Source organism: Mobula hypostoma, chromosome 13 (genome assembly GCF_963921235.1).
Source record: "Mobula hypostoma chromosome 13, sMobHyp1.1, whole genome shotgun sequence".
Lineage (NCBI taxonomy): Eukaryota > Metazoa > Chordata > Chondrichthyes > Myliobatiformes > Myliobatidae > Mobula > Mobula hypostoma.
This window is the reverse complement of record NC_086109.1, coordinates 6561212-6571956: the sequence shown is the minus strand read 5'-3', so window position 1 is coordinate 6571956 and position 10745 is coordinate 6561212. Positions and strand designations below refer to the sequence as shown.

The 10745-nt window shown below is 48.0% G+C and overlaps 2 non-coding genes across 2 annotated transcripts; both read right to left on the bottom strand.

Annotated features, from left to right (window-relative positions):
• Positions 1-868: 868 nt before the first annotated feature.
• trnav-cac (transfer RNA valine (anticodon CAC)) lies at positions 869-941 on the bottom strand. Its single transcript has one exon. It is a non-coding gene; the product is annotated as a tRNA-Val (tRNA).
• Positions 942-3553: 2612 nt separating this feature from the next.
• On the bottom strand, positions 3554-3626 carry trnav-cac (transfer RNA valine (anticodon CAC)). The gene has a single exon. It is a non-coding gene; the product is annotated as a tRNA-Val (tRNA).
• Positions 3627-10745: the final 7119 nt, after the last annotated feature.

Here is a 10745-nt window from a genome sequence, read left to right as displayed (position 1 = left end):
CTGATCCCATGGCTTCACATGACCCTGATGGGGGGGGGGGCTAAGCAGGTGCTACACCTTGCCCAGGGGTGACCTGCAGGCGAGTGAAGGAAAGGAGCGCCTTACACCTCCTTTGGTAGAGAGAAATTGTACAAGGCATTGGTGAGGCCAAATTTGGATTATTGTGTACAGTTTTGGTCACCGAATTATAGGAAATATGTCAAAAAAATAGAGAGAGTACAGAGAAGATTTACTAGAATGTTACCTGGGTTTCATCACCTAAGTTACAGAGAAAGGTTGAACAAGTTGGGTCTTTATTCTTTGGAACGTAGAAGGTTGAGGGGTGACTTGACGGAGGTATTTAAAATTATGAGGGGGATAGATAGAGTTGACGTGGATAGGCTTTTTCCATTAAATGGTTAAAATGTACCTCCACCCCGGCACTCAAACAGCACGTCTTTGGAATCTGCAAGGAAACCGGAGAACCTGGAGCAGACCTACGGGGAGAACTTCACAGCCAACGGAGCGAATGAAACCCCAAACTATACAGCTGCCGGCTGTAAAGCGTCACGCTAACCGCTACGGTGAACTACAGGAGTATCCCATGTTTTGTTTTTGCGGCGAGATCTTCGGACAGCTGAATGAGACCGTTCGGATCACATTCTCCAACAACAGGAATTCTGCAGATGCTGGAAATTCAAGCAACACACATCAAAGTTGCTGGTGAACGCAGCAGGCCACGTCAGGACTGACGAAAGGTCCCGGTCTGAAACGTCGACTGTACCTCTTCCTAGAGATGCTGCCTGGCCTGCTGCGTTCACCTGCAACTTTGATGTGTGTTGCTTGAATCACATTCTCCTTTGGGATACAGCAGCAAGAGTCAAAACTATGTTTCTGCCCAGGATCGAACTGGGGACCTTTCGCGTGTGAGGCGAACGTGATAACCGCTACACTACAGAAACTGTGATAGGCACGGCGACGTTTTCAAAACTGGAGGGTTTTGTTTACAAGAAACGAATTAGATTGAGATTGTTTTCTTTGGAGAGAAGGACGCGGTAGGATGAGTGACGAGGTTCTGCATAGGCAGTTCAGGGAGTTGGGTGCCAAGATAAAGGGCAGCACCTCCAGGATTGCTACCCCTGCCACGTGAAAGTGAGTTCAGAACTAGGAAGATTTTACAGTTTAATATGTGGCAATGGAGTTGGTGTAAGAGGGAGGGCATACGATTTTTGGATCATTGGGCTCTTTTCAAAGGGAAGGTGGGACCTGTATAGAAGGGACGGTTTGCATCTGAAAAGGAAGAGGGGATTCTAATTCTAAGCCTTCTTAGTGAGAAAACTTGTTAGTACGACACAGAGGGGTTTAAACTAGAGTTGCAGGGGATTGGGAACCAGAGTACCAGAACAGTTAGTGGAGAGGTTGTGGAGGCAGATGTTGGTAAGACCTCAAACAAAGTCAGGAATTAAAAGGTTCAGCATGGTGTGACTTGTGCCTGAGCTGCCTATACTTAAATGTAAGAGGTATCGGATAATAGTGGCGAAGATGAAGTAGCGGGCTTACAAACAGAGCGATGTGTAGTGAGAAGAGGCTGTTGACAGAGCAAAATTGCAGTCAACGGGATGTTGCAATGTAAAAAGCAGACAGAAGCGAAAAGGGTGAATAAAGGACTGAAGGTGTCATGTTTGAATGATGCAGTATACGGAATAATGTAAATAAACGTGCAGAACTGTTGCAGACTGGCATGTATGAAGGTGTGTGTAAGTGGAGCCTTCATTCCAATCCACTGACTCAAACATTTCCATTCCATTTCAGGGTTTAAATTTCTTAAGTCATCCATATCTATTTAATCTCATCAATTAACTATAGTCTCAGATGTGTTTCTTGGAATTACAGCCATTTATCCAGACTTTGGAAAATACCACTGGTCTTAACTTAAACACGAGGAATTCTGCAGATGCTGGAAATTCAAGCAACACACATCAAAGTTGCTGGTGAACGCAGCAGGCCAGGCAGCATCTCTAGGAAGAGGTACAGTCTACACTTCGGAATGAGACCCTTCGTCAGGACTGATGCTGGGTCTCATCCATCCCTCTGCCTGGCCTGCTGAGTCCATAGTCATAGTCATACTTTATTGATCAATTTCCCCCGGTATCAATAAAGTATGACTATGACTATGACTATGACTAGCTGCGGCAGATTGGGTTTTTGCTACTGAATAATCAACGTTGCCTGGGACACGCTTTTGGCGGAGGCGGAAATAAGGGCCACATTGAGGAGGCCCGATTGAACCATATACTGTACCGGAGACACTGTATTCTGCGTTGACCTGTTGACGGCCGTGTAACTTACATTTAGCTACTGAATGAAATTGCCTGCAAACCACTCAATTACACTAAATATCTTTGACAAGTGGCCATTAAATGGTGGTCTCATCAGTAACAGCATCCAGGAACGAATTTCAGAATAATTCCATTTCTCTCACCGTTCCAAGAACCACAAACCGCTCGTATTTGATGTTATTAACTCCATGTCCGTAACCGGTAATTACTGTATTCCAAATGTTCACTGCCGTTTATCTATTGGGCTATCCCCTTAACTCCCAGGTTAATAAATACCTGGGGTGGGAGGTGTGGATTAGTGAGTGTCCCCTCCGCGTGCCCACAATTTACTGACAGTCATCATCATTATATGCCGTTTGACGTGGGCGATCATGGTCTTCCGTCTGTTTTTAATCTACCCCCTCCCCCCTCCGAGAAGTCGCTTTATTCACAATCATTTAAGAAACCTTTGATACACATCCTCGAAACCGGAGAGCCAGGAGAGAAGAGCAGATGAGTGTTGGTGCAGGGAGAGGCGAACCCACACACGATGCAGGGCCAGAGACGTTAGCTTTGCACTGGACCACCCTCCTTGCTGCTGAGATGTTTGGGGGAGCCCTTGGCTGGAGGAGCATGTCCCAACCCCACCAGGCTGATGTGATCCCGTCTCCCCTCCAACCTCCCCCCAGCCCCGAACGGCTAGCTAGGAGTGGCAGTCCGGTCGGGACCTTCACCAAATCAACTTTCTGTCCCGTCCCATGCCCACTAGGTTCTGCCGAGTCTCCAGACAGCAGCCCTGTCCTGTGCCCACGTTAACGGCAGAGTTCCTCTTCTTTCTTCCTGTCCATGACCAAATGTTTACAGAAGTGGTTTGCCATCGCGTTCTTCTGGGCAGTCTCTTTATAAGACGGGTGACCCTAGCCATTATCAATACTCTTCAGAGATTGTCAGCTTTGTGTCAGCAGTAACATAACCTGGACTTGTGATACGCACCCACAAACAAGAGACTGCTGGAGGGTTCATGCCCGAGGCGCCGACGGTGCTGTTTTCCATGGATGCTGTCCGGCCTACTGAGTTCCTCCAGCATTTTGTGGGGGCCTTTGGAATCTGCAAGGAAACCGGAGCACCTGGAGCAGACCTACGAGTAGTGACCCTTCACAGTCTGCGGAGTGAATTAAACCCCAATCAACCCCAAAAGTTACACTAACCGGGCAGATCGGCCGAAACTCGTGAGAAACTGAAGCACGAGTCAAAACTGTTTCTGCCCAGGATCGAACTGGGGACCTTTCGCGTGTGAGGCGAACGTGATAACCGCTACACTACAGAAACCGTGATAGGCACGGCGACGTTTTCAAAACTGGAGGGTTTTGTTTACAAGCGACGAATTAAATTGAGATTGTTTTCTTTGGGGAGAAGGACGCTGATCTGACGGAGTTTGATAAAATTATGCAGAACACAGTTAGGGTAGATAGTTGCAGCCTTTTTTTTTCCAAGGACGGAGGTCTAGAACAAAAGGATATTGGTTTATAATGAAAGGGGAATGTTTTAAATATATCTGACTTGCTCCGTCTTATGGATTTAATACTACAGCACCCCGACTCCCCTGGTACAGATGTCAGATTCTCTTTTCCTTGCCCAGAACATACTGGTGCAATTCTACACTGCCATCCTGACATCGGTCATGTCAGTCTGGTTTGGTACAGCATCGTCTCACAATAAACTGTACCAAACAAAGAGAGGCTTCTGTCAGAAAAAAAAAGCAAAGGAAAGAATAGCTTTCCCCCTCCCCCCCCTTTATATCTGCTCAGAATAGTGAAATGCTCCTCCTGTGGGATGTGGGAAGGCAAGGAGACCTCCAGCGTCCCTGACGACTACGACTGCGGGAAGTGCATCCCGCTGCAGCTTCTAACGAACCACGTTAAAGAGTTGGAGATGGAACGGGATGAACTCCGTATTCGGGGGGGCTGAGGGGCTGATAGATAGGAATATAGGGAGGTAGTTACACCCAAGCTGCAGGACACAGGAAACTGGGTGACAGTCAGGAAGGGGAAAGGGGTTAAGGAGCCAGTGCGGAGTGCCCCTGTGTCCATCCCCCTCAACAACAGGTATATCATTTTGGACAGTGTTAGGGGTGGGGTCTGGCACTGAGTCTGCCTCTGTGACTCAGAAGGGAAGGGAGAGAAGAGGTGAGATAGGCGTTTCATTAATTAGGGGAACGGACAGGAGGTTCTGTGGGCGAGACCAGGATTCCTGGATGGTATGGTTGCCTCCCGGGTGCCAGAGGCCTGGATATCTGGGATTGAATCCACTGCATTCTTAAGTAGTGGGTGGGGGTCACCACCCAGGAGAGGTGGGTGGACAGTCTCTGGGTTTAAATTTAGGACTCCGCACTCATGGTGATCGGAGGAAGTGAGCTCCGCGAGAGAGGAGAAGGGAATCCCCCGGCGGGCTGGAAGAGGGGAATCTCTCCGCGTCAGACCCGCAGGGCGCCAGGACTCTGCCAGGGCCCGGACCCGCTCCCCGGCCCAGACCTTGGCCATGCTGCCGTTGCCGCCGCCGCTGCGCTGTTGCAATTCGTTGCCCGGGTGACGCGTTGGTTACCGCCATCGCCGGCAGCGCATGCGTCAAGCGAACAGAGTGCCGGCAGCGCCCTGTCCACCCGCAGCTCGGTGAACCGGACGGGGTCTAGAATCGGGACAGCCCAGAAATCTGAAACGTTCCTTCGCTGCATATCACAGATACCCTGTCCCGTACTCAGTAGACCCCTGCCCGTCCTCACCAGATTCCCCGTCCTGTTCCCACTCGATCCCTGTCCGTCCTCACCAAATTTCCTTGTCCCGTTGCCACTTGATCCCTGTCCTCATCAAATTTCTGTCCCGTCCCATGCCCACTAGATTCCCCCATCCCGTTTTTAGTAGATCCCCTATCGCATCCTCAGTAGATCCCTATCCCGGTCACACTCGATCTCTGTCCGTCCCCACTAGGACCCGGTCCCGTACTGATTCGATCCTTGTCCGTCCCCCCACCAGATCCGCCTCCCGCCCCCACAAGATCACTGTCCCCATCAGATCTCTGTCCCATCCCCACTGGATCCCCATCCATTCCCTCCCAGATTCGTGCCCCACATTGGTATTGTCCCTGTACCAGCCTCAAGCCACATTTGAGATCCCCCCGCACCATCACCCCTCCTTGCCAGGGATGATTCATTAATGACACCACATCATCCCTGCCGCACGGTCCGCTCTTCATCGTGTCGCTCCGAGAAATGGTTCTGAACACATCACTGGCTTCCCAATCGGATGCCCAGAGATCTGAAACTTGCCTGCGTTGCCTGCCACAGATCCCCCGTCCCGTCCTCAGTGCACCTCAGCCCGTCCACTGTAGGAAGGAAGATTGCTCAGATTTCCTGCATCTGCAGATTTTCTCTTGTTTGTGATTGGATCTACTACTGTGATGCCCCGTACCGTACCATTGGTTCACTTATCCTGCTGGGGTGGGGGGCGGGGGCGGGATGGAGGATTTTGTTGAGGTTGTACAGGATACAGCATTGGTAAAGCCACGCTTGGAGTATTGAGTGACTTTTGGTTGCCTGGTTGAAGGATACATGTCATTAACCTGGGAAGAGTGTATAGCCGATGAATAAGAAAGTTGCCAGAACTTGAGGGGCTGAGTAATAATATAGGGAGAGGCTGGACAGGCTAGGATATTCACGTTCAAAGTAACTGTTATTATCAAGGTACATGTATGTCACCATATACAACCCTGAGATTCATTTTTGTGGGCATCCTAAACTAAATTGAGAGAACAATAACCAGAACAGAATCAACGAAAGACTGCCCAACTAGAACGTTCCTCCAGAGTGCAGAGGACAACAGGCTGTGAAAATAGAAAAAGAAGAAACAATAATAATAAATGAATAAGCAATTAATATTGAGAACATGAGACGAAGAGTCTTTGAAAATGAGTTTATTGATTGTGGGAACATTTCAATGATGGAGCAAGTCTACTGTCTAGGCCTCCCAGTATTCGATAGATTTCGATGAGATCCCCGCCTCATTCTTCTAAACTCCAGTGAGTACAGACCCAGAGTCATCAAACCCTTCTCATACATTAACCCTTTCATTCCCATGATCATTCTAGTGAACTCCTCTGGACCCTCTCCAATGCCAGCACATCCTCTCCGAGATAAGGGGCCCTAAACTGCTCACAATACTCCAAGTGCAGTCTGACTAATCCCTTATGAAGCCTCAGCATTGCATCCTTGCTTTTATATTCTAGTCAAAATGAACGCTAACATTACATTGGACTTCCTCACCACCAACTCAACCTGCAAGTTAAACTTTCGGGAATCCTGCATGAGGACTTTCAAGTCCCTTTGCACATCAGATTTTTGAATTTTCCTCCCATTTAGAAAATAGTCTACTCCTTTATTCCTTCTACCAAGGTGCACTTCCCCACACTGTATTCCATCTGCATTATGAAATATATTTTATTGGTGCTATCTTGCACTATATTATTTAAGTTCCCACCTGATCCATATAGAGAGCTTCTCCTTCTCTGTTTACGGTCTCTGATTTGGATCATTTTCCATCAGGAAGTCCACATGCATATCTTTCCTAACAATTATTAATAGACTTTGTCATAATGGCGGGGGGGGGGGAGGGGAACGGGGTGCTGAAGACAGGACCCAAATGCAAGACACAGGCACTGAAGTGCAGTACTAGAAACAGGACTTGACTAGAGAGCTGGGACAAGAACACAGACTTGGGCTAGGACATTGGCTAGGCAAGTGGGACCAGAACAAGGAACTGGGAACTAGGAGCCTGGGCTTGGACTCTGAGCCGGAGACTGGACAAGGACCCAAAACCTGGGTCTTGACTCGGGCTCGGACTCCAGAACTAGGCGAAGACATGACATGGTCTTGGGAGACAGGACTAGGCAAGGCTACAGGACAGGACAGAACGAGAGACTCCTGGGCAGGATGAGGGAACTCCAGCACAGGACGAAGCAGATGGACAGGACAAGAACACAAAGCCTTGACTTGGTACTCAGGAACAGCTGAGCCTTGGACGTGGGATGACAGGAATGCAGAACACAGAGCCTTGGTCTTGGGGAGGACAGGAACACAGAGCCTTGGTCTGGAGCACAGGAACATGGAGCCTTGGACTTGAGAGACAGGAACACAGGGACATGGAACACAGAGCCTGAATCCCTCCTTGGGAACAGGACTTGGGGCCGGGGTTCTACACAGAATGCTGAACACAACAAGACAATTCCCAACACTAGGTAGTGGCAAACAGCCAGACCTACCTAGCAGAGGCACGGATACAGAGACAGTTCCAACTCAAGGTAGCGGCAAAAAGCTGGACCTACCTAGTGAAGGCGAGGACACAGAGAGACAGTTCCAAACAATGACAGACAGTTTCTTATCTTGACACGGCAAGGCTCCAGTCTCACTCCAGTGGTTGAACTTGACAAGGTTGCAGGCAAGGCTCCAGAAGGAAGGGGAAGGGAAGGGAACAGTCCAGCCTCAGGGTGATGGCAAAGACAGCCTGGCTTACCCAACAGAGGAAAGGACAGATCCAACCACAGTGTAATGGCAAAGACAGCCTGACTTACCCCACAGAGGCAAAGACAGGATATTGACAAGACGAACCTAGGGCCACTTATATTCCCAGCCCCAAGATGAGCATCAGGTGCCTATGATTAAGCCCAACTGAAACAAGGAACAGCCAGAAGACCTGGAGTCCGGAGTCCACAGACCGGACTGTGAACCAGAACGTGGACTTCACGGACCAGACCATGACAGACTTATCATTGTCACACATACAGACTACAGTGAACAAATGCAGTCTACATACCATTCAGACTGTCCACTCTATACATAAATAAATTGGCGAAAGGGGAAGTAAAGCAGAAATCAGAATCTGGTTTATTGTCAGTGATCTATGATATGAAATGTACTATCTTGTGGCAGTAGAAAAGTGCAAAGGCATAAAATTAGTATAAATTACCAAAAAAGGTGCAAAAAAAGGATTAACAAATTAGTGTTGATGGGTTCATGGACCATTCAGAAATCTGATGACAGAGAGGAAGAATTGAATTGGCTTTATTACTTACATCCTTCACATACATGAGGAGTAAAAATCTTTTATGTTACATTTCTGTCTGAATGTGCAATTTATCATAATTTATAATAAATAGTATGTACAACAGGACAATCAATATACCATAGAAATACAGTTGTGTCAGCATGAATTAATCAGTCTGATAGCCTGCTGGAAAAAGCTGTCCCGGAGCCTGTTGGTCCTGGCTTTTACACTGCAGTACTGTTTCCCAAATGGTAGCAGCTGGAACAGTTTGTGGTTGGGGTGACTTGGGTCCCCAATGATCCTTCGGGCCCTTTTTACACACCTGTCTTTATAAGTGTCCCGAATAGTGGGAAGTTTACATCTACAGATGGGCTGGGCTGTCCGCACCACTCTCTGTAGAGTCCTGCGATTGAGGGAGGTACGGTTCCCATTCCAGGCAGTGATGCAGCCAGTCAGGATGCTCTCAATCAAACAAACTATAAGTCTCTGAGAGGTGAAGTGAGGGAGTATCACACGGTTTGATGAGCTCCCAGCTAACTGAATTCCAAGTCGAGAAAGTACGTTTAATCCTTTATTACAAACCAACAGCAATTTCATTTGACACTTCCGTAATTGATGTATAACAAAAACAAGCAAGACGAGCGTAATCGAATCAAATTCAAGCAAGGACGAAAGGTCAATTAAAAAAAGTGTGTCCTCCTTTTCCCTCTGTGCAGGCGAACAGATGACTACCTTCGTTTATTTTCACCGCCACCCAAACCCACATAACACATACCGCTAACTCGAAGTGAGGGTGGTCAACACAAGTACAACACAGGGACAATGAGTTGGCGCCTGGCTCCTACAGTACTACCACCACTGTTCAGTACACAGAACAGTACAGCACTGCACCGGCCCCCTGGCCCACAATGCTGTCCCAGTCTTTTAACTTACTCCGAGATCAATCTAACCCTGCCCTCCCACACAATCCTCCAATTTTCTTTCATCCCTTTGCCTATCTAAGAGTCTCTTCAATGTTTCTGCCCCTACCACCCACCCGCCCACCACTCTCGATGTAAAAAAAGAGATAGAGACACCCCCCCTTTACTTTCCTCCAATCAACTTAATCCACTGGTATTAGCCATTCCCACCCTTGGTAAAAGTCTCTGGCTGTCCACCCAGTCTATGCCTCTTGTACACCTCTATCAAGTCACCTCTCATCCTCCTTCACTCCGAAGAGAAAAGCCCCAGCCTGCTCAACCTCTCCTCGTAAGACATGCTCTCTAATCCAGGATGCATCTTGATAAATCTCCCCTGCAGCCTCTCCACAGGGTCTCTTTCATGTCCTTCTTATAATGGGGTCACAAGAACTGAACACGATACTCCTAGTGTGGTCTAACCAGAGTTTTATAGAGCCTACAACATTACCTCAGGACTCTTGAACTAAATCCCCATACTAATGAAGGCCACCACACTATCCTTAACTGCTCTATCAACTTATGTGGCAACTTTAAGGGATCTATGCATGTGGTCCCCAAGATCCCGTTGTTCCTCCACACTGATAAGAACTTTTTCATAAATTCTGCCTGACCTGTTGAGATCCTCCAGCATTTTGGATTTCCTGTATCCACAAAATTTCTTGTGTTTATGATTTCCTGCCCTAACACCAAGGCTCCTCGAGGTTTGTTTACCCTGAAGACATTTAAATCTTCTCTTTGAAGGGAGCTCAGTGAGACCTCTCTCACAACTCCCCTCAGTGATCTCTAACTCTTCGACCATGTGCTCACCCAGACCTGTCAGCTGCCAGTTTGTATTCCTTCTTCCCGCCCCACCTTCTTGTCCTGGCATCTTTCCCCTTTGTTTCCAGTCCGTCTCAGCATAAAACTTCAATTCTTAAGCAACACACACAAAAAATGCTGGTGAATGCAGCAGGCCAGGCAGCATCTCTAGGAAGAGGTACAGTGGACGTTTCGGACCGAGACCCTTTGTCAGGACTAACTGAAAGAAGAGTTAGTAAGAGATTTGAAAGTGGGAGGGGGAGGGGGAGATCCAAAATGATAGGAGAAGACAGGAGGGGGAGGGATGGAGCCGAGAGCTGGACAGTTGATTGGCAAAAGAGATACGAGGCTGGAGAAGGGAGAAGATCATGGGACGGGAGACCTAGGGAGAAAGAAATGGGGAGGGGGGAAGCCCAGAGGATGGACAAGGAGTTATAGTGAGAGGATAGAGGGAGAAAAAAGAGAGAAAAAAATTAGTAATAAATAAATAAATAGGTAGGTAGATAGATAGATAGATAGATAGATAAATAAATAAATAACGGATGGGGTACGAGGGGGAGGTGGGGCATTAACGGAAGTTAGAGAAGTCAATGCTCATG